Here is a 12,716-nt window from a genome sequence, read left to right on the forward strand (position 1 = left end):
ATTATCAAAAGAAAGGAAGATGGATGGACACAGTGAACACAGTGTGGGCTTGAGCACAGAAGCAATTGTGAAGATGTCACAGACTAGGCAGACTTTTTTCTTGTTGTACATAAGATCCCTATGCATCTGAGTCAACTCGTTATGGTAAAATGTTTTCTTATATCTGAAAATGTTTCCTCCTTATGTTATGTGCCTGAAAAGGTACACTGTACACAAAGACAAAACATTTCATTAACTTATGTTAGACATGAACAGTATCCAACTATTCTGACTTAAGGTAAATGAAATAAAATCTTGTTGTTGCTATTGTTATATGCCGTTGAGTCACTTGTGACTCATACTGAACCTATGTACAACAGCCCTGAACCCTGCTCTATCCTGTGCCAATGTGGTAACCACCATTATACCAGTCACTGAATCAGTCCATCTCATCCAGGGTCTTCCTCTCTTGCACTGTCTGCCCCTCCACCCTCCCAAGTATCTCTCCAAGGACTGGTCTCTCCTTGCAATATGTCCAAAGTATGTCAGATGAAGCTTCAGAATCCTTGCCTCCAAGGTGCAGCCTGGTTTCACCCTCCCTAGGACAAACCTACTTATTCTCCTAGAAGTCTGTGGTGTATTCAGTACTCTTCTCCAACATCACAGCTCAAAGACATCAATTCTCCTTCTATTATCCCTAGTCATTGTTTAGCTTTCTGATGTAAAGCAAGTAATTGGAAAGACTAAGACCTGGATCAGGCACACCTTAGTCTTCAGATTGATATTGTAGCTCTTCAGTACTTTGGAGAGGCCTCTGAGAGCTGACTTTCTCAATGTGATTAATCTTTTAATTTCCTGGCTGCTGGTAGCAAGAGTGTTGCTTGTGGAGCTAAGCCAACTATGTTAACAATATCAGTCTCCACCGTTTATCATGATGCTGCCAACTGGCCCTGTGGTGACAAATCTTTATTTTCTTTTTAAAATTTTTTTAAACTTGTATTGTGAGTTGTGGTGCTGGAGAAGAGTGTTGAATATACCACGGACTGCTAGGAGAACAAACAGGTTTGTCCTGGAGAGGGTGAAGCCAGAATGTTCCCTGGAGTCAAGGATTCTGAAGCTTTGTCTGACATACTTTGGGCATGTTGCAAGGAGGGACTGGTCCTTGGAGAGGGACATCATGTTTGGGAGAGTGGAGGGACAGCGCAGGAGAGGAAGACCCTTGATGAGATCGATCGATTCTGTGAATGGAGTGATGGGAATGAGTGTGTTTGAGACAGTGAGGTTGGCACAGGATGGAATGGTGTTTAGGGCTCTTGTACACAGGGTTACTATGAGTCACAAACAACTCGATGGCACATAACAACGACAACAATTGTCGAGTAGGATCTGATTGGCACAGGAGGAGATTGCCCTTTCTTCTCCAGCAGAGCATTTAATGAATTTGAATGACACACCTTCGGAATGGGAATGTTTGTTTTCTTGATGTTGAGGTTCAATCCATATTGAAGGCTGCAGTCCTTGACCTTCTGCAGCAAGCACTTCGGGTCCTTCTCAATTTCAGCAAGCAGAGTAGTGGCCTCTGCATAATGCAGATTGTTGATGAATCATCCTCCAATCCTGATGCCACATTTCTCCTCATAGAGCTTAGCCTCCCAGATGATATGGTCTGAATATAGCTTGAAAAGATATGGAGATAGGACACTTCCTTGGGATATACCCTTCCCAATTTTGGACCACGCAGTGTTTTCCTTGCTCTATTCTGATAACTGCCCCCTGGTCCAAGCATAGGTTTCCCATAAGCACAATCAAGTGTCCTGGGATTCCCATTCTTCCCAGAGTTAGCCACAGTTTGTTGTGATCCATACAGTCAAATGTCTTTGCATAGTGGATGAAACACAGGCATACCTCTGGTACTCTCTGCTTTTCAGCTCTGGTGGTCTAGTGGCAAGAAGCTGTGCTGCAATCCCAAAGGCATGCAGTTCGAGGCCACCAGTTGCTCTGTGGGAGATGGATGGGCAATCTCCTACCATGTGATTAACTGCCTCTGGAAAACTGCCAGAGGGTCAGCTATGGGTCGGTTCTGATTTATAGTATACAAAACAACAAATGTAAATTTATGAATAGACATTCCATAATCCACAAACTGCCTGTTTATATGTACCGTACGGTACATATGTACACTATTCTAGTAGTTCAATACTTTATATAGTACAAGAGACAGAAGTTGTAAGTTCTGTGTATAGGAAGCTGTTCCATTTGCTAATGTTATGTCCATCATATGTTGTTCTCTGATTGGGAATTTTGGAAATTTGTGGGATTAAAGACATCTACATGGTCATCCAGGAGACTGAGCTTTATGAGAAGTAATGTGGCATCAGGATTGGAGGGAAACTCACCAACAATCTGTATTATGCAAATGACACAACCCTGCTTGCTGAAATTGAGGAGGACCTGAAGAACTTGTTGAAGAAGGTCAAGGACTGCAACAAACGCTGGCGAGGTTGGGGAGAAACTGGAACCCTTACTCACTGTTGGTGGAAGTGTAAAATAGTGCAACCACTGTGGAAGGCGGTATGGCACTTTCTCAAAAAGTTGCAAATAGAGATACCAGGAATTTGACCCAGGAATTCCACTATTGGGAATATACCCCAAAGAGACCATAACTGACATCCAAGCAGATGTATGCACACCCCTGTTTATCACAGCTTTGTTCACAATAGCAAGGAGTTGGAAGTAACCTAAGTGCCTATCAACAAACTGATGGATAGAGAAGCTGTGGTATATTCACACAATGGAATACTCTAATGCATTGAAAAACAAGGAACTCATGCAATATTATTCAAAATGGGCGACTCTGGAGGACATTATGCTGAGTGAAGTATCTCAGTCACAAAAGGATGAATACTACATGGTGCCACTGTTGTAAATCAGGACTGACCTCGAGGTTGGGGGAAGACTGAGAAAGATGAGTTCAATAATGTATACTGCATTGAAAAGGATGAGGGAGAAAACTTTAAAAGGAATATGTGATGAGGTATTTTTGTCATGACAGGAGTCCAGAGCGAAGGCTGCATAGTGGAGTGGACCTGGGGGAAGGGATTGTAGAACAATGAAAGAATTTGTCTTTTACTTTTCCAAGAGGGTAGTGTACTAGGGGAGGAGGGTTGGGAGGGGAGAAAAGTGCAACAATGAATGAATGGAAATCCAAAGTCTCTGTAAATTTTTAAAAAATTAAAAAAAGGTCAAGGACTGCAGCCTTCAATAAGGACTGAAGCTCAATATCAAGAAAACAAAGATTCTCACCACTAGGCCCATTGATAGCATCATTATAGATGGTAAAGAGCTTGAGATTGTTAACAGCTTTAGTTTGTTTGGCTCCAAAATTGATACTCTTGGTACCAGCAGCTGGAAAAGTAAAAGACAAATTGCATTGGAAAATTCTGCTGTCAGAGAGCTCTACAACGTGCTGCAGAGCAACGATGTCAGTCTGGAGACTAAGGTGTGCCTGATCCAGGCCATAATCTTTGCAATTACTTGCTATAACTCAGAAGGCTGGACAATGACTAGGGATGCTGGAAGGATAATTGATTCCTTTGAGCTTTGGTGCTCAAGAAGAATACGGAATATATACGGAATACAAATAGGTTCGTTCTAGAGTAGGTAATATCAGGCTGCTCCTTGGAGGCAAGGATTCTGAAGCTTTATCTGACATATTTTAGACATGTTGCAAGGAGAGATCAGTCCTTGGAGAGGGATGTCATGCTTTAGAGGGTGGAGGAATAGCACAAGCAAGGAAGACCCTGGATGAGATGGATTGGTTCAGGGACTGAGCTAATGGGTGTGGGTGTGTCAGAGACAATAAGATTGGCACAGGATAGAGCAGGATTTAGGACTGTTGTACATAGGATCACTATGAGTTGCAGGTGACTTGACAGTACTTAACAACAGCAACATGTGGTCAGATGTTGTTCAAACAGATATATGTCATGCATATCTATATTTTTAATATAACTTCTTTGTAAATAAACTATTTATGCTACAAATATGTTCTCTCAATGTTTAGTTTGCTTTTTAATTATCTTAATTGGCATTTTGATAAGCAGAAGTTTTCCATTTGGGGGGGCCAATTAATCAATCTTTTTTCTTTTGTGGTGTTCATTGTGTCCTAACACATCTTTTCCCACCACAATCTTACAAATATATTTTCTTCTAGAAAGTTTATAGTTTCAAAACAAAAGATCTTAAAAAGATCTTTCAGTTCCACCAAGTATATGCTCCCCTTTCCACCCTATCAGTAAGCTCAGGCAAAGGGTCTTGATTGTGACTCTGGCTCTGTGGGGCAGCATTTCTAGTTTGGTTCTGTTTCACACCAGTCTCTGGCTCACCACCACTGCTGCTGCAGCTCTGGTCTCAGTCTTGTCATGGAGTCTCTTGGTAAAAAGAATATGCTGCTTCTTTGCTTTCCTTTCTTGGTGATAGTGAAATTTCCTTTTTCTGCACCTGAACCTGCTGAATTCAAACCTGGAGGGATAGCAAAAGAAATCAATCCTCTTATTAGTAGTCAACATACCTTATCTGCATATTCCCACCCAAAAGGTGTTATTTACCTTACTTGCATTATTAGTAATCTATCCAATCCCATTGGTAGAGCCACAGACACCCCACATTAGTATAGTCCTACCTAGTCAAGTAGAGGGTTCCACTTAGGGAGCTCTGGTGACCTAATAATAAGGAGCTGTATTGCCTTAACCTAAAGACACATGGTTCAATATCCACAAGCCACATCATGGGACAAAGGACAATCAACTCCCATTGCCCTGAAAACTGAAAATTGACAGCAGTGAGTCCGTTCTGACAGTAACACATAACAACAGCAAACCTAGCTATGTATGAAAGCCAAAACCAGTGGCCAAAAAGCCACCTTGAATAATCCACTTTAGCACACAGTCAAATAGCATGCCAGTAAATATTTTCCTAATGGTATAAAATTTCCCTCTGTAGATAGTATAGCCTTGACTCAAATACGTAGGCATTCAAATTATAATTTTTATTTGGCAGTCTGCCATAAACTATTCATGATTTTTTTTCTTCTCATAATGCTAGACAAAGCTAACATCATAGAATTGCTAGACACACCGCTTGCATGGCAACCTGGATCTGCTACAGTGATTGTATTTCTTTATTGATTAATTACTATGACTTTCAGTCAAAGGTGACAGCCTCCCAACTGTCTTGGTAATGAAGTGGGAAAGTATTCCTAAGTATGGTACATGGTGCCCCTAGGCCCTAAGAGGCCTAGAGATATCATACTTTCATGTTAATAGTGAGAGGGGTAAGATGCAATAACTTGTTCTCTATTTTTAAAAGTATGTTACAGTAGATCCCAGACCACTGGAGCTATAAAAATGTCACTTATGGGATAGTCACTTAGATCTGCACAGAGAGTTTATTGATAACAAACCTTCTGCAGCACATTTGACTTGCCAAGACCTTCTACCCTTGCCAATTCTTGCCCATCTAGTCTGATTAAGGTGATATTATCCATATATGAGAAAAAAGCTTCACCATCTTTGCCTCCAAAATGCCCTCTGGCTGCATCTTCTCCAAGACATATCTGTTCGCTGTCTTGGCAGTCCATGGGATATTTAGCTCTCTTCTCTAATACCATGGTTCAAAGGCATCCATTTTTCTTCTGTCATCCTATTCATTGTCCATCTTTTAGCAGCATAGCGAGTGATTGAAAAGATCATGACCTGAATCAGGTGGGATAAAGATGGGCAATCTCCTCCCATGTGATTTGCCGCCTCTGAATCCCAATGGAGTGTCAGATATGGGTCAGTTCCAACTTGAAGATACACAACAACAATGTACATAATTATGCTCATTCAAAACCTAGACCTGTACCAAGAGACTATTGTGCAAACAAGGCAAGGGGACACTAAATGGTTTAAAATTTTAAAAAGGCGTACATCAGGGTTGTATCCTTTCTCCGTACCTATCTAATCTGCATGCTGAGAAAATTATTCAAGAAATTGGACTCTATGAAGAAGAAAGTGGTATCAAGATTGGAGATAGATGCATCAACAACCTTTGTTAAGCAGATGATACGAGTTTGCTTGCTGAAAAAGAAAAGGACTTGAAGTGTTTGCTACAGGAGATCAAAGAACACAGCCTTCAATATGAATTAGACATTGAGTCCAGAAAACAAAATTTCTCACCACTGGAACAATAAGTAGCATCATGATAAAAAATAGAAAAAAACTTATTTGAAATCTCTATGTTCATCTTCTCTATAGTTAAATTTATGTAAATATGCTTTATAAAATACATTTAATTTGGTATGGTGGCTGTAATTGGGTCATTACTTGGTTAAGTTTTTAATAGTCCACTGCCATCCTTCAAGACCCATTCAATTTGGATAGAGACTGGTGGATTGAGTGGGACTATAGTGGGAAGCACAAATTAACCTCTGATTCTTTTAAATGTTTAAGACAACATAAATCACTATCATTATCTCTATAATACAACATAATTTTTCCTTCACTGTCTTGTCTGAATGTTACTTTTTAGTGCTTCCATGGCACAAGGGATATCATTGCTGATGTCAGGTGGAAACAGAGACTATAAGAAAAATGTTTATGTTTTATTAACTATGGAAAGACATTTGGCTGTGTGAATCATAACAAACTATGGCTAATACTGAGAAAAATGGGATTCCAAACACTAATTGTATTCATACAGAATCTATATGTAGTCTAAGACTCTGTTGTCCAAATGGTACAAGGGAACACTACATGGTTTAAAATCAGGAAGAAAATAATAAACACTGCATTGAACCAGATGAAGAAAAGAACTGTTTAAAAGGAATATACACTTGGGCAGTATTGGTATGACAACAGTTCAGAATAAGAGTTGTGCAGCAAAGTGGACTTGTGGGAACAGTAGGGGAGGGTAAGGAGGAAATTATGCAATAATGATTGAATATTTTTTAAAATAAACTGGTGGGAAAGGAGGGAAATGTACAAGGAGTGAATAAAAATCCAACTTTTCTGCAAGCTTTCATTAAAATCACAATTTTTAAAAAAGAGAGAAAAACAGAAAAAATCAGGAAGGGTGTGCAGCAGAGATGTATCCTTTCTCCACATCTATTTGATCCTTGTGCTGAACAAGTAATTAATGTAGCTGGATTCTGTGAGGAGAAATGTGGCATCAGGACCGGAGGTAGATTCTTCCACAACCTGTATTATACAGATGACACAGCCTTGCATACTGAAAATGAAGAGAATTTGAAAAGCTTAATGCAAATGATCAAGGACTACAGCCTTAAATGTGGATTACATCCCACTTACAGCCACTGGGCCAATAGGTAACATCATTATAGATGGAGAATAGATTGAAGTTGTCAAAGATTTATCTTGCTTGGATCAACCATCAATACCTCTGGCAGTCAGAAGTTCAGGAGACTTTCATTGGGCAAGTTTACCATCAGAGATCTCTCCAAAATATTGAAAAGCAGTGATGTCAGTCTGAAGACTAAAATGTACCAGAATAGGAAGGCCATGGTCTTTTCAATAACTTTCAGTGCATCTAAAAGCTTGGCAATGAATGAATAAGGATAATAGAAGAATTGACGTCTTTGAGTAGAGGTGCTGGAGAAGAGTACAGAAAATCTCATGGACTACCAAAAGAAGAAACAGATATGTCTTGGAAGAGCAGCCATAGTGATCCTTGGAGACAATGATGGTGAAGCCTCATTTTTCATACTTTGGGCATGTTTCTGGGAGAGGCTATTTCTTTAAAAGCAACATCATGCTTGGAAAGGTGAAGCTACCAGTGAAGAAGAGAAATAACCCTAAGGAGATGGACTGACACAGTGACTTGACTGCAGCAATGAGCTCAAGTGTGTCAGAGATGATGAGGTTGGCACAGGATAGAACAGGGCTCATCAAGTGTGTCAGAGACGATGAGGGTGGCACAGGATAGAACAGAGTTCAGGTCTGTTGTTCATAGGGTCACTATGAGTCATACTCCACTCACTGACACCTAACAACAACAACAATCCTACACTATAGTAGTTTCTATTCAGTGGGCAAAGGGCCAATATTGGAGCTTAGTGAACTAAGAAATGTCTTTATTTCAATCATGTAATTAGTGACAAAGTAAATGGGCATTGGATGGGCTTGTAGACCCACTGGGTCAGCTATGAGCTAGACCTGCATTAGAGCTCCATTTGTTACTTAATCCTCATTTTCCTTTGCTTTACTAGAAACATGAAGATGCTTTGCATGTACAAGTATCATTAACATTATTATTCTCCAGGTCCCTCATTATCATAACCTCTAAATGTGTGTTTACCCCTCTTCCCTAATGTTTTAAATTGTGTCTTTGTTTTGTACCATCAAGTCAGAGTCTTGTTGACTCCTAGTTGACTCTCAGAAAATTGTCAGAGCAGTAAATGACACACGAGTTGATTGCCCATCTTTCTCCCACAAGTAGCTCATGGATTTAAACCATGTCTTGACGGCTCAATTTCTTTCTACTAAGCCATTGGATCTCCCAAGTTACTTGAGTAAACAACTGTAATGTTCGTTTAGAGAAGGGCTAGGAAACTTAATTATACTATACATTGTTCTGATGTTTGAATTCTCATTCTGAACTAATGAAAAACCTCTATCTATACTGTCCAATATAAGCCACTAGTCACAGGTGATTATAGAGCATCTGAAATATAACTGTTGTTATAGTCGAGTATGACTCATAGTAACTCTAAGAACAACAGATCTAAATTCTGTCCTATCCTGTGCCATCCTCATCATCTCTGACACATTTGAGACTGCTGATGTAGTAACCATGTCAATCCATCTCATTGTGGGCTGTTGTTATGTGTCATCGAGTCACTTGCGACTCATAGCGACCCTATGTAAAACAGCCCCAAACCCTGCTCTATCCTGTGCCAATCACACTGTCTCCGATACAGCCATCCCAAATACCCCAGTCCCTGAATCAGTCCACCTCATAGAGGGCCTTACCCTCTTGCACCGTCCCTCCACCCTCCCAAGCATGATGTCCCTCTCCAAGGACCTGTCCCCCCTTACAACATGACCAAAGTATGTCAGACAAAGCCTCAGAATCCTTACCTCCAAGGAGCAACCCAGTTTAACCCTCTCCAGGATGAATCTGTTTGTTTTCTTACTCTTCTCTAGCACCACAGCTCAAGGGCATCAATTCTCCTTCTAGCCTCCTTAGTCATTGTCCAACTCTCTGACACATAATAAGTGATTGCAAAGACCATGGTCTGTATCAGACACACCTTAGTCTCCAGAGAGACACCATTGCTCTTCAGTACTTCGGAGAAGTCCCTAACAGCAGACTTTCCCATGGCAATATGTCTTTTAATTTCCTGGCTGCCAATGCCAAGAGTGTTGACTGTGGAGCCAAGGCTAGTGGAATTTAAAAGTGAAATTTTTCTTTTATTTATTTTTTATTCCCTTAAAGTAAAATTGAAATAGCCACACATGGCTAGTGGTTATGTTGTCAAACAGGGTAAATATAAATTTAAGCAATATCCTTGTTGCCTCTCTGCACACAGAGGTTTTTTTTATGATCTTATCTCCTTAAATAATTATGCCCATCTTTCTTCTAAAGGTTAAGTGCTAATAGCTTGCATTTATAATTTTAAAATCCGATCTTCCCTGCTGCAATCAAGAATAATAGTTCTGTCACATCATCTCCTCCTATAAGACCTGGCCTACAGAGATCAGCCAGCTACCATTGAGCTCACAATAATGCTGGCACCACTTGGTAAATGAGCTTTCTTTTTATTTCTTTCAAGAACTCATATCTAGCAGAGTCAACTGATACTTTATCACCTTAGATAGGATATTAACTTTGGCATATTGCTGAGCAAATAATCTGAGACCTGAAATATACTAAAAGTATTTAGCATTAGGATTGGAGGAAAACTCATCAACTACCTGAATTATGTTACATTATGTGACACATAGTGTTAGAAAGTGAGGAAGACATGAAGCTTGAAGTTGTCATGGACTTCATTTTACTTAGATCCACCATCAACACCCGTGGAAGGAGTAGTCAAGATAAAGACACATCACATTGGGAAAATCTGCTGTCAGTGACCTCTCCAATGTGCTAAAGAGCAACGATACCAGTTTAAAGACAAGATGTCTGACTCAAGCCATAATATTTTTAATTGCTTCATATGAATTTGAATGTTGAACAATGAATAAGATGAAAGAAGAATCGATGTATTTCAATTGTTGTGTTTGAGAAGAATGCTGAAAATAATGAAGACTACTTAAAAAAACTGACTTGGGAGAATTGCAACCAGGGTGCTTCCTAGAGGCAAAGAAAGTAAAACGACCTCTCACATACTCTGGGCCTATTTTATGACAGGGCAGTCCTTGTAAAAAGACATCCCCCTTGCTAAGAAAGGTAGAGGGTCAGAGAAAGAAAGAACTGTAACAATGACCATGGTAGATATCATGAGAGCAAGAGTAGGGGAAGGTTCTGATCTATTATTCATTAAGTTTCTAAGAATTTTCAACTCAAAGATATCTAACAACAATGTGGTGAAAACAGACAAACCCCTCTTGCCTGTAGCTACTTCTGTCAATTCTAACACCCCTCCTCCCTCCCTTGCCAGCCATCCCACCCATGGCAAAGGCTCCATGGTCCAGGCTCCATAGTGTTACAGATTCTCATATTCTGTCTCTAAAGTTGCTCAGTGTAAGACTGCTGGGATGGGCAATGCTAATCAATCCCATCATCAGTAGTATATACACCTAATTGGTATTATTACTTCCCAAAAAGTATTATTCACCTCATGTGGGGAAAGTCAAAGCTAATCAGTGAGGAAAACCATATTGGAAAATAAACTTACTGCAACACAAGCAGTTGTCACTTCATAATTTTGAAGTTGTGCTATTAGATGTTTACATATTTAGGGTTGCTAGGTTTTCCTAATGAAAAAAACATTTTGTTATCATGCAATGTCCCTTTGTATCTCTGATGCTATTACTTGACTCGAATCCTACCAAGTTAGATATTAAGTTAGTCACATCAACTTTATCTTCATTGATAATCTTAAAGTATATGCTTTTAGTCCTCTTTTTCTAGTTGAATGTGCCATAACTAGCATTGCAAAATGTACCTTGTTATTTAGGGCAAGATTTCTTTCCAGTGAGAAGATTGTTGATTCGGGCATCTTAAAGGTTTTCCCTAAGTATAAGAAACACATTTCTTTTAAAATATTTAGGTAAAAGATTTCATTTTTAAAAGTCATATTTTTATTAGTGGTAACAGTCTACCTTAAATTGTACCAAAAATATTCAAGTTTAGCATTAAATTGTTCTGTGACATTATTAAATAAATGTAATCTTAAGGTATTTATTAAGTATCCATTATGTTCTTATGTAGGAGTGGTAAGCTTCAAAACCATAAAATATGATCAGGCCTACAAGAAGAAAAAAAAAATTCTAAATAACCATTACTCAAGTTTACTTTAAAATATGCATGTAATATTGTGTTTTAAATGTGCATGAAAATACCCTGTCACACGATTAGTAACATAAAGAAAAAAAAAAACCCCAATAAGGTTGAGTGAGGCTCTGAAAAATGTGTGCTACCGATATATAATTCAATGGAAGATTTGAGAGAGTTTAATTTCATTTTCTTAAAAGCCAAAAATTATACTTTCCAAGGACTCAGGGTTTCCTATTTGACAAAATGTATTTCTTGAAAATATACTGCCCTGTTTTCTAGATTTTCTGCTGTTGACAACACCTGCATAATGGTCTATTTGTTGAGGACAGCTCTAATCCTAATACTTTTCCAAGAAATTCAGGTTACAGTGACTGCATTTTTATTTTCTCTGGGCTAATTCTCCTCTGACTGAGTGCTCACTGTGATTCTAGTCTGACATATTCTCTATTTGTGCTTGAAAATAGCCTAAACTCAAGTGTTTAGATTGTCAAGACCCACATATATAATTTTCATTCTTCTAAAGTAAATTTCCAGTGACTTTCTTTGCTTGTTCTCACTGTTAAAGTCTTTTGTTCCTTGGATTTGTAAGTCAATATTGGAAAAGGTGAGTGACTCTATTGTGGGCGCTTTGCAAACCAGAAGGCAGATTTACTAGCATAAATCTATAAATGGTTTGGAAGCAGGAGTGGCATCTGCTTCCTAAACCACATGCCTATGGAAACTCTGTGAACTTGGAGAAATGATGATAGCTATGGAAAGGCATTAGGTCTTTAGTTCATAGAGTCACTATGAGTCCATAGTACTCAATGCCAATCAACAGAAGTAGGGATAGGTGAGACTTTGATATGTGACTTGAAGTTACATATATGTATTTGGACTAGTGCTGTTTATTTGCTTTGATTCATAGCAGATCTAAAGTATGTACAAAACACTGCAAGGACTAGTACCATCTTCAGAATCATTGCTGTATTTAAACCCACTGTTGCAGTCATTGTTAATCCATATCATTAAGGGTCTTTCTCTTTTCTTCCGACTTTGTTCTTTCTGAAGCATGATTTCTCCAAAGACTAATGTGTTACGATAATATTCTAAAGTATTTGAGAAAAAGTCCCATAGCGTTTGCTTCTAAGAAGTATTTTGTCTGTAGTCTCTGAAAGAATGAAATAAGTTATTTACTAAGTCAGCATCCTCATCGTCTCATTGCCTTTGAGTTAGAATTCACATTCATAGCTGAC

Source organism: Elephantulus edwardii, unplaced genomic scaffold, assembly GCF_000299155.1.
Source record: "Elephantulus edwardii isolate Elephantulus edwardi_28Jun2011 unplaced genomic scaffold, EleEdw1.0 scaffold00003, whole genome shotgun sequence".
NCBI classification, from domain to species: Eukaryota; Metazoa; Chordata; class Mammalia; order Macroscelidea; family Macroscelididae; genus Elephantulus; species Elephantulus edwardii.